Source organism: Arachis hypogaea, chromosome 2 (genome assembly GCF_003086295.3).
Source record: "Arachis hypogaea cultivar Tifrunner chromosome 2, arahy.Tifrunner.gnm2.J5K5, whole genome shotgun sequence".
Classification (NCBI taxonomy): Eukaryota; Viridiplantae; Streptophyta; class Magnoliopsida; order Fabales; family Fabaceae; genus Arachis; species Arachis hypogaea.
Genome location: NC_092037.1, coordinates 97,738,784 through 97,752,082, shown reverse-complemented (window position 1 = coordinate 97,752,082; position 13,299 = coordinate 97,738,784). Strand labels below are relative to the sequence as shown.

Genomic DNA, 13,299 nt, shown 5'->3' with positions numbered 1-13,299 from the left:
TCATTTGATCTAAGAAAATTTCAATATAATAATAAATGGCCCATAAATTTAAGGTCTTAAACATCAACTTATATATAACACCTAGCTAGTAATTCACATTAAGGAAAAAATCATCCTAATAATCTTGATTTAATTTAAAACCTAATTAATCACCAGTATGGGGTATAACCTGATTTAATGCCCTCTTGACTTCCACAATGCTAACCTTCTTCCCACAATTATTGTCCTTAACCTTGGCCCTCAATTCAGCCACAAAAACTCCATTGTTGAGTGAGGATTGAACCCCAATAACCTCAATCTTCATCTCTCTTAACACCAACATCACATCAAGTAGTAACCCTTCCCTATGACTACACTCCAACTCCAACAATGCATCACTCTCTATAATCGAAACCTGCACCGATGCCTCTGTGGCCGCCGCCGCCACCACCTTGGTTGCGGTCTTCGTCCCCTCCACAATCCTCACCTATGTTGTGGAAATAAAAATATCAAATACAATATGGCATGATACATAAATACCAAGGCTAAATAAAAAGAGAAACTGATAAATATTAAATTATTTTTAATAAATAAATTTTATTAATTTATATATACAAATTTTAAAAAATATAAATATAAATTATATTGATTTATATGTATAAATTTTGATAAATATAATTATAAATTATATATTTTTTGTGTGTAAAATTTTTATAAATATAAGTATAAATTATTGTTGACTAAATACTGATAAAAAATAATAATATTTATTGACCATATAGTATTGTTGAAATAAAAATATCAAAGGTTAAATAATTTCTTTAGTCTTTGTAATAAATTGTGAATCTTGAATTATTGACTCTAGCTTTTCTCTTTTTTTTTACTTTCTATAAAATTTAAAATGTTTTATTTTGATTTGTGTTTTAAATATGAATTTAATCCAATTATGTATCTATTGATACATCAAAGTAATTAATTTTTAAATTAATTATTGAAAATTATTTAAATGCATGAATATAAATAAACTAACGTGTTAAATTCTTTATATAGTTTATTAAAAGTAAACTGTCTAAATATTGATGTGACAAGACAAAATAAGATATTTTCTAATAATCTGTTATACTAACATTTAATGAAGAAAAACTAATAAAAAAAATATTGAAATCAATTTTTTTTAAGGAGGAAGAAAATAAGTGAAACCAAACAAATATTCTCTAAAATTTTATGTTGACTAAAAATTTATTTAATTATAAATTAATCATAAATTTAAAATGGTAGTATTTAATGCAAATACACATATTATAATATGCATACAACATAGATAAGCAACTAAAGTAAAAATGAAGTGCTTATGCCATTGTAGTAGATCGATGATTATTACCTTCCTCTTCTCATGCCCTACCACAACCGTGTGTTGTTGTTGCTCCTTGTTGGAGGAGCCACCATGGTGAACTTCAATTGTTGTTGATGGTGTCCTCGAACGTTGTTGTTCAGCTTCCATTTGTCGGATATGTGCCTCTAAGTCTTGGATCTTCCTTCTAAGTTGTTTCACATATTCAATTGTGTCACCTAAAATTGAAGCTTTGTCCATTTTGGTAACAAATGGGACAAGTGATCTTAGGATGATGAATCTCTCATTTAGCTTCTTGGTTTGCACTCAGCTCGTCTTGCGGAGTGCCACTGCCTTTTCCCCCTCCGCGCAGCCGGTCTGACGGACCGGCTGAGCTGGTAGGGTTTGTGTTATTTGGAGAACTATTGTTTTCTTCATTGTTTTTGTTGGAGTGTAAGTAGGGCACGGTAAATAAGATGTATTTTAGGAGCCATTGGGAGGAGCCGTCGGCCGTGGTGGCGTGGAGATGTTCGTCGGCGACGAGGGATGTCCACTTGGCGAATGCTGATTGGTTGGAGCAAGTGACGTAGCATGCTATTGAAGGAGAGTCAGCCCAACGGGTTGATTGGTTTTGGAGGATGCTTGATACAGTTTGAGAATAGTGATCATCTTCTTGTGTCAATATTTGATCTTCTATAGGTGAAAAGACTGCAAAACCCTTATGCAAGTTAAGCAACTAATAATAATAATAAATAAGTTTAATTTTGATATATTGGTGATCATTTAATCAAATTTATGTGTTTACATAATTTTTTAAATAATAAATTTAAAAATAATTTATTTTTATTTGGAATAATTAAAGTAGGTTCTAGAAATATCCCATATTTATTAGGTGTTGAAATTAATATCATAATTAATATCTCCAGATAACATTCCTATTATAACTATAGGAAACATATCATATTCGACATTTATGTATGCATAATTTCACCTAGGTTGTTTGACAGTAAAATGCATGAAAGATCATGGATGTTCCTTCTTCATCGATCAATCATATTCGAAGCATGGGATATAGTTCATCAGATTTATGCAGAAGAGAGTGGGGGCCCCTCATCACAAAGGGCCAAACCAAAGGAATTTATTATGATGGTCCACAATAATATAGTATTCAATGGTGTTTTCTATAGTTATATATAATATAACTAACTACAATAATTATTAGACTCTACTCTATATAATGTGGTCCTTCAAATGTACTTGGATATGTATACTATAGTAGATTTCATTATCAAAATTTAATGACTCTCACCTTACTATCATGCTTTTCTTTCTAGGTGTTGAATGTTGGATGCGTGCGTTTATGAAAAGTCTTGCTCTAGTTGCTATAATGTTATGTGATGCTTATGCTACTCGATGACTATGATTTATATGACATATATAAGTTTTCTTTTCTATATTTGTATTATATATTGATCTGATTTTAATTTTAATAAAAAATAAACTACTATTTCTAACATAAAAATTGAAAATCCTGACATATCTACTCATAGAAAATGAAAATTATCATTTATATTCATAAAAAATGATTTTTGCAAGTAAAATTATCTAACTTCTAAAAAATTAAATAAAAATTTTAAACTGTCCTTCTCTGCAAAGACAAACTATCTCTTTGTAATTTAGAAATTTTTAATCAATATGTAATAATTTAAGTAAGGTTTAATTACTCTGTTGGTCTCTATAATTTTGTGAAATTTTCAATTTGATCCCTATACTTTTTTTTTTAATTAGGTTCCTGTACTAATTTTTTTTTCAATTAGGTCCATCTTAGTAGTAATTGACTTAATTGTATAGGAACCTAACTAAAAAAAATTGGTGTAGGGACTCAAATAAAAAAAAAAAGTGTAAGAACTCAATTGAAAAAAAAAATTAGTGTAAGGACCCAATTAAAAAAAATATATAAAAATTTAATTAAAAATTTTATAAAACTGTAAGACAAAGAAATTAAACCTTTAAGTAATTGGTCTAAGCAATTTTTGTTATTGGTCTAAACATCTCCTTATACATTAGTAGGTCACTGCTTTCAAAAACTGTTCGAATCAATTACTTAAATAGTTAAAAATTAATTAAAAATTTTCGAATTATAAAAAATATTTTGTTCTTTGAACAAATAATCATAAATCAAAAAATGTATTTGCTCTAAAAATTATTTATTTTAGTTCTCATGGTTAAATATTGTTGTGATCGGTTAAATATTTAAATAATGCATATATCTTGATACATGAATATTTTGGCAAACAAACAAATTATTTGATAGATGCTAATTAAATATTAAAATGGTATTTGCATGCTTCTTGACGTATCAACATTTTTGCATAATTTTATAACAAGTAAATTAAATAAATAATTTATCATTTTACCTGGTAGTTGAACTTGGAGCTGATCCAAAGGGCTTTGAATTGGATCCCATCTTTGGGTCGGGTCAACTCGATAAGAGTCGACTTGACCCGACTGATTATCTGCTTCGGTAACGGCTAGTAAATGAAAATTGGAATCAAGATTATTTGATCCGTCATTAGGTGATCCAACTCTAATATCTTCAGACATTTCTAATTGCATCAACTCACTTGGTTCTGTAATTCCACCTGAAACAGTATTATTATTTCGTCTCTTTTCATCTTCAGAGTTCAATATGGGTTCTTCTTCTTCATCATCCTCATCCTCCTCTTCCTCTTCTTCTTCTTCATTGTCTTGGTCTTCTTCCATATTGTCTTCATTGGTAAGGTTAGGCGGAGGAAATGGTGGGTCCGTTACGGTATAAATGAGGCAGTCAGATGAGGATGCAGGATTGGAGGTGGAGTGCTCTGAGAGGGCTGGCTTTGGCGGCGGCGGAGGGACGGAGGCGTGGTGGTGTTCTATGAAAAAACTCTTCACGTGTTGGATAAACTTAATATCTTCTTGAACCTAATAATAAAAAAATTATATATATATATTAAAATATAAAATAGACAAATAACTATATCTTCCAAAAAATTTAAATTGTGCACTCGAAAGAGTGAAAATAAAAACATTATTTTTACGTAAAGATAATAACTAAAATACTACACATTATTTTGAATTATTTAGTCAAAATATATAAGTTATTTATCAAATTTTAAGAGAAATACCAGAAAACTAATAAAAATTATTATTTTTGACCATCAATATTTAAAAGTATAAAATAAAATATGTTATTGGATTATTAAATTAAAAAAATTGAATTAATGACTAAATAATAACCAAAATAATAAATTTTAATAGTTTTTTAGCTTTTTTTATTCTTAATTGTTATTTTTATACAAAAATATTTTCATATAAGTATTAGATACTTTTTTTTTACATAGTTTCGAAACACAAACTATTTTATTAAACATATATAGTACAGACTAAAGTTTGTATTGAAAATATTGTTAAAATGAATGATAAATGAAATCTAAAAAACTCATGATCAGATGTTACTAGACATATATAAAAAACAAGATAAATTTACCTTATCTATTGTGCCAAACTCAACGACACCGTCCAATAGAGGAATGCACACCACGGTCTGTAATTTGCATGGCACAAATCATTTTTGTAAAATTAGTATTATTTTTCTCATTTTTCTATTAATTCGTATTATTTGCTTGAATAATATATTACGCATAGTAAAAATATAGAATGGCATAAATGCAGGACTTGGAAGAACTAGTACCTGTATACGAGCACTCTAGCGGTGGAAAAATTTCAAATAATAAGAAAAAAGATGAAATGGAAGAGAAAAATATGTTAGTAAGTTACATATATATACAGTTATATAACTACTAACTATACATCGATAAATTAGTAATTCAAATTTCAAATCATGAAATTGTCATAGATTTTACATTTTAAAACTTGAATTAAAAAGAGGGATAAGTTGATACAAATTATTTTCAAAATCTAGCTCTAGCTAGCTCATCAAAAAAATAATTAAATTAAATTGTGAGTAAAAAAAATCTCATACATATTACGATAATGTTGCTAATTTTCTCAGTTAATTATTGTAAGTGACGAAGAACTTGCAATAAATCAAGAAAGTGATAACTTTTGTACTTTGCATTTTTCTTGATGTTGAAAATTGTAAACACAATTAGATGGCCAATTCCATGGTATTTTAAAAAATTTGAAAATTATAAAATTCATTTCTGACAAATTTACTTTTTTTTTTCAAAAATAAAAATAGAATTAGCACCCACGAATTATTAATTTAAAAAACACTCTTGGCATTGTTTTCTTCCATATTCTCGTAAATACGCCATAATTTTCATTGTTGGAAATTACATCTATATATCAATTAATCATTTTAAAATTATTTCTCGAATTAATTTTAGTTTATTTTAATTTTTAAATTAATTTTTTATTTTTTATTGATTTAATTATTTTATTGGTCTTTATAGTTTTATCAAATTTTTAGTTAGGTCGATACATTTTTTAAATTGAATTTTTACATCGTTTTTTATTTTATAATTAGATTATTTTTAAATACATATTTCAAAAATCTAATTATATTTTTAATTATAAATATATTTAATTTACAAATAAATATTTAATTAATTTTAAAATTTTTTATATTAAAAATTATCTAATTATAAAATTAAAAATAATATAAAAATTTAATTAAAATATATAAAATATAATTATAAATTTAATAAAATTATAAAAACTAATAGAATAATTAATTTTTTCTATCAGAAGGTCAAGTATTTCGGTATATATATATATATATATATATATATATAAAAAGAAATTGAGGACCTTGGCTAGAATAGCTCTGGTAAAGGTTTTGCTGTCCACCTCGTTTGCACCTGTGAGCCATACATGCTGCCTCCTAGCATATGCCTTTCCTGGCAACCTTTTATATATATAGTGCATAATTCAATAATTAACTCAACCACAAAAATAAGTACATAAGTTCTATAGTTAATATCTTTTTAAAAAATATTACTCATTTTATGTGCAGTTATTAAAAACTCACCACTTTATCATTATTTACGGAATAAAAGTGAACCTTAAATTAAATGAGATATATATTTTATCTTATGATAATGAAATAATAAATATAATTCTAAAAGGATACATAGAGAAAGATCATTCAATCGCTACAAGAACATTGAATTCCGATTACTTTACCTAGCTGGAAGATTGGTAATCAGTTTTACTGATGGTCTCACTGTCGGTAAAAATACGTGGGTAAAATTCTCGTTAAAAATTTTCGACAAATATTACTAAAATACAATGTTATAAATTAATTGATTTTTTATTAGTTTTTAAAAGTATAAGGTAATACATTGTGTTTGATAACTCAAAAAAATTTAGGTGGTTAAATTTTTTACTTTTAAAACTAAAAGCATTTATAGAGATATTTCTAAAAATTAATTTGTTCTTTTTCTTTTTAATGAAAAAAAAAGTCTATTTTTACCTTATATATTAAAAATAAAAATATTAAAATTAATAATAATTTTTTTAATATAACCAATAAGCGGTTTATGAGGTCAGCTTTTCCAAACATGCTCTAAGCTAAATTTAAGATAAACAAGGCCCTCTTTTTTAGGGGAGATAAATTGTATTAAACTATTAATTATTCTTTATAAGTGAAACATCAGCAGAGTCCAATCAGTACACATCACAAATTCACAATGGAATTATATGCATTAATTATTTCACTCAAAGTCACAAGTGACAATACAACTTAACAAATCAAGGGGGAAAAAACCAACAAAATATGATTGATAAAACTTAAAAGAGTATATATGCTTATTTACATTAATAACTAAACAGAATCTAAGCAATAGTAACACATTAATAGAACTTAACACATTAATATGATTGAAATTAAAACCTAATCTAATACTAATACTACAAGTTCTAATTAAAACACTCAGTTAGGTCAAGTTAAACCCTAACCTAACCAAATCAAATTAATGCATTGTAATTAGTGCATTATAACATTGTATGTTAATTTGAACCACCCTAAAATAGAATTTTAATTTATTTATTTTTTACTCAATTCTAAGTCTATTACTTCTAATAATACCATATTATAAAATCACTTATCTTAAAAGTTTAAACTGATAGAAGAAAATAACATTAATAATTATATTTCTAACGGGTATCAAATAAAATTGCCCACACTTATTTTTAACTTCCCTACCTAGAATCTAGTTTATTAGTATCTTCATTATTTTTCCTCATATTATAATTACTAACTTGCCTATTAATTCATTATTTTATTTACTATATATAAAAATAATAAAAATAAAATTAGTCAAAATAACAAGTATTTATAATTTAATTAAGAGGTCTTAGATTTAAGTGTTGCATTGACAAAAAAATATTATTCTATAGATTATATATGATGACACGTATTTAAGAAAATAAAGTTGTGAATTAATCCTTTTTATACCTCTATCTACTATATATATCGACTGATTTGATGATTAAATTAAATTCTTTAGAAATTGATTTGAGATATCATTTTTTTATAAATTTTTTTAGCAATAATTATTATAAAAAATTACTTATATGTTAAAAATAGAAAATATTAATTATTAATTATAAAGATAAAAATATTGGAGTAAGATACCCTACTAGACTAATGCATTTAATGTATTAACTAAAGTTTCAAAAACTTCTATTAGAACTACTATAAAACACTTCCTAATCTCGCTATTAATAATTTGTACTTCTTAGCTAGCTAATTATTTCAGCCATATTAATGAACACGCTTTAACCAGCTCATCATATTCTTGTTTCGTGCATATATATGCTTCGAATATATTCACACAACAAAACTATTCTAACCCTAATAACTCTTAATATCACATATAAAAATATTGACATATATACAATTTATGTAATCTATCTGTTCTTCATTTAATTACTCCCCACAATAAGAAGAATCTGACTGACACAACCTCTCGAATCTATGATGAAGAAGAATAAAGGCCCTTACCTACCTCTTTGGCGGTGAAAAAATCATACTTTATATGAAAAAACTTCCAATCCAAAAGTTAAAAGAAGTTCAAATATATATTGCCCCCCAAGAAATAAAATCTATCCTCTGTTTATTATTATTATTATTATTATTATTATTATTATAGGTCAACCTAGCTATTTTTAGTTGTATTTTCTTAATATACTTAAAACTTAAAAGTATATTTGGTGTCTAAAAAAAAGTTCAGTTTTACTTATTATCATAAAATAACTATACGCTATATATGATTTTTGAAATTTTTTTATTGACCGAGAAAGTTAAATAATAGAAAATTTTAAACGGGTAGAATTTTATAAGTGTTAAATTTATGGGAGAATAGCAGAATATATGAGAAGATAATATTATGTGTGAAGTCGTGTTAAAATTATTATTACATGATACAAGAATTATTTTATTTATAAGAATATTACTAATTAATTTCATAAATATCGATCTATTGACTATTAGCTATTACTAACTTAACTCTCAATTATGGGAATGAATTCTCTCAATTGTTAAAAAAATTAAAAATGTAAAATGTGATCTTTTATTTTTTATTATTCTCTCTCATATTTATTTTTAGTCCCACTTATAAAATTAATAGTGAAAAATCACACTTTACTTCCTCAATTGTTAAAAAAAATTGAGAGAATCCATTCCCCTCAATTACTACCAACTCTACTAATATTTTAATATAAAGTATTAAAAGCTCCATAAAAGAGCTCTCTATAATTTGAATCTCCTAATAACCTTATACTTAAAATTCTTCTAATAAGATTCAGCACAATTATTCTGTTCATTTTTTCTAAACTATTGACAGATTGCATAGCAAAATCTCTTTCATGAGAAAATGTTTTAAAACGTTTTCAACGTTCTCCAACAAAAGAAATATTTTACTTACTTAATAATAATAATAATAATAATAATAATAATAATAATAATAATAATAATAATAATAATATGTTCTTTACTTTGCACCTACTTATATTATTATTATATTTAGCCTCACAGAAATATCTACCCTCATCTAACCCTTTGTCTTCTCACTTTAGGGAGTAAAAATTTAAAATGTATTCAACCTTTATTAAAGCTATCTCTCTTCCTATCTACAAATGGAACTTTCCAATTCATGCAGTGATCGCTATATTTATAAAGAAAATGACCTATCCTATGATACAGTCATCATTACATACACTTGTACATCCATAGATTTATGAGAAATCAATCATGACTCAAAGTTTTGAAACACAATATATAAATAAACATCCACATTGATTTTCATAACCTTTTTTGAGTGATTATTTTAATATTTGTTTATTAGTTGTTAATCTCTTAATTTTTAAATTGTGAAACATATCAAACACTTTTTTTTTTGGTAAGTTTTAATGATTTAGGTCAGAAATATAGTTTAATTAATTTTTAATTAAATTTTCAAAAGAAGTAGTTTTATGATATTATATTAGAATTTTTATAATTAAAAATGATAGAATTTAATTTTTATTATTTCCAAAAAAAAATAGAATAAGTCAATTAAAAAAATAGAAAAAATTTACACAAATCCAAAAAAAAATTATATGAAAAAACGTGTATAGAACATAATTATTTACGTGTCTCCTCTTATCATAAATTTAGAATGAAAACTAAAGCGTTTTTTTACAAGTTTAGAAACTGATTTATCTCATAATTTAAAAAAATAAAGATTAACAAATAATTAATAAAATGGTTATTGATAAAGTTTAGAGACTAATTTAGATTATTCTTTAAAATTTAAAAAAAAAGTGTGTTAATTGATTAATGCAAAGGGAACTCTAGATAAAATTTTCTAATTTAGAGTAATTAAATTTGAAAGAGAGAGATAAACATGTAGTAACTGCTTATTAAGTAATAGTTAGAGGAATTATTATTAAAGTTGAGTACTTACCCAACAGCAGGAGGAAATGAGAATGAGACACACATCAAATAGAACCATTCGGATTCCGTTAGGTCCTCCGGCGACAAGGCGGCGCAAGGGCGGCGAGTAGGCGGGTTGGTCTCTCCGGCGGACAAGGAGTCATAGAGTTCCCTGAGCTGTTGGCTTCTTTGGAGAGATGCCTCCTCAGCACTAACCTCCATTGGTTGCACTGTCTTCCTTGTCTTAATTGCTCCATTGTAGTAACCATCGCCCCAAACCAAAATCCTAAATTAATAAAAATTAAAAATTATATAAACAGATAATTTTTTATATTTTACTTTTCAAAAAAATTTGTTGCTGAATGTAATAGCTAATTCAATTCTCATGAATCACCTTCTTAAGAACAAAGGTGCAAGATGCTTATTATATAGAATTGCAACATCATTAAATCATTTTAGTAACTAAATTTAACTAAGTTGATGTAATAACTTATTAATACAATAAAAATCATTTAAAAAATAAAAAAAAAACTTAATCAAATTTAATTATAAAAATAATTTATTCATCTAATATACTATATTTAATTTTCAATATTTTCTAGAAGCATGTTATAACTTTTGTTTAAAGTTTACATTTCAAAATAGGTTTTTGAAATTTGAATGTGTTTTAGTTTATGCTTCATCTATCTGAGATTTAAGTATTTCTTATACTAGATGAATATACACCATAATATGTTATTTATATAAAATATTTATTGAAATATAAAATATATTGATAACTGATTTCTTTTATAAAAAAATATTTATGTTTCTCAATTATATATGTATACCAAATACTCACATTTATGTCTTATTAGAGACTAACCTTTTTATTAAAGAACTTAATTATTTGGACTATAAAAAGAAAATTAAAAAAGCAGAAAATCAAAGGTTATATGGGAATTGAATCAATAAATTAGATAAAATTAAATGAAATACATACATTTGTTGTGGACAAAGTTGCCAGAAGAGGCTGTAGGTCCATTGAACAGATTGAACTGCAGCTTGCAACATGCTTTGAAGCCTACTTCCACCCACTGACGCAGCCATTTATAAATAACTCTTAATTCCCAACAAAGATTTTGCACCCTACCACCCTTTCTGAAACAACAACAACAATAATAATAATAATAATAAATATATATCAAATATCTTATAAATAGATATTGTCTATTAAATATATCAAAATTTCAATATTAATTACAAAACTAGAACTCCACCATTTTTAATATTAGAACTAGAAGAACTAAGAATCAAAGAAGAAGATGTAGATAAATGAAAGTATGATTATGATTATATTGAAATAATTGAAAAATATATTGAATATGATAATGAATCAAGAACTAAGAACATAATTCCCTTAGCTTTACCTTCAAGTAAAAGAAAAAAAAAAGAATTCAATCCTTTATGAACCAAGATTCACCAAATTTTATTATTTATTTATTTTCTTTCTTACAATAGTATATAATCTCTTATTCATATTATTATTAATATTATTCTCAATTTCTCATCACTGATACACACTGCTATTACCCAAATAACTAATCATTACTCCCTACTTACCATTGTTCTATCAAATATCTTCTCCTCGTCAAAACAACCTTGCTCTCAAAATTATAAGGATTAAAAAGACACTGATGATCTCTTGTAATTCAGAATTCGATGTGTCAAAAGCATCTTAATTAATTCTATTATAAAAACAACACATTTATCTCTTCAAAACTAACACTAATCACTATATATCTCTATATATCCTTTCAAACTAAAACACATGCCCAAAAATGGAAAAGAACGAAAATTGAATCCTAGGTAATTTTCATGGAGGAGTAAATTAAACAGGGACATAAAAAATGGTTGGTGATAAATGTATGTTGTGTTTAATGATCTGAAAAAAAATTGAAAAACAAAAAATATATCATCACTATTTAACTCTCCTCTCAAGTCTCACCAACAACAAATTAAATGAATAATAATAATAATAATAATAATAATAATAATAATAATAATAATAATAATAATAATAATAGAAAAGAAAAGAAAAGAAAAGAAAAAAGAAGAAATAAAGAAAGATAAAGAGGAAGTTCCAAGATAGAGGGAGAGAAGAGAAGATAGTTACATGAAGTAAAGTAGAGGCATGAAGATATATGTGTGAGTGGTGATGAGATGAAGAAAGAGAGAATATGTTTAAAAAAGGTGTATGACTTTGAGGTGGATACGGAAACTGTTCAAGAATTAGCATGTTTGTGAGATGAGATGATAATAATAATGATCTGAGAAAGAAGAAGGTTTGTTGGTTAAGTAAAGAAGAAAAAGAAAAAGAAGAAGAAGAATCAAACAATCTAGAAAGAAAGAATAAGACAGTGTTATGAAAATTAAAAAGAGAGTTTTTGACTGGTTGGTCTACCTGACACTCAGTACATAATAATCATAATAATGCATGTGTGCTTTTGAGGCTAACAAATAAGTGTGTGCTTTGTGCAATTTTTTGTTAGTTGTGTGTGTCATTTTCTAGACCATGTGTGTGGTTCTGTTTTTTTTTTTTAAATAATTTTGATGTGGATTTGATTAATTATGGGAGGATTAGGTGGGATCTATGGTTAGTTAATTAACAAGGAGTAATATAATTAATGATTGACTGTCTTCTTTTTTCTAAAAGCAAAATATTTAGATAGATTATTAGACACCAATGATCTTAGAGTACAGTTTGATCTAAAGTTATTTTATTTATTGTGTATATATTTGTAGATTTTTTTTTTTGAAATTTAATTACAGAATTGAAAAGAAATTAATATATAATGCTCAAACGAAAGAAGAATGTATACGTCATCATCCCAAACTCTTTGGACAACAGTGTACTTATTAGTTTTTGAACTTTCTTTAGGGTTTATTCTTTTGTTTTTTTAATTAGTTTTTAGTTCGTTTTAGATAATGATGTAGCAATGATACTATATGACCAAGTTATTTTAATAATTAAACTTAATTAAATTGGTCAAATAATTTATTGTTATAATAAAAATTAGTTAAAGAAAAA

General features: G+C 25.6%; 1 pseudogene; it reads right to left on the bottom strand.

Moving 5' to 3' along the window:
- Positions 1 to 10: 10 nt before the first annotated feature.
- On the bottom strand, positions 11 to 11,972 carry LOC112754964 (basic helix-loop-helix protein A-like; annotated as a pseudogene).
- Between the last annotated feature and the right edge of the window lie 1,327 nt (positions 11,973 to 13,299).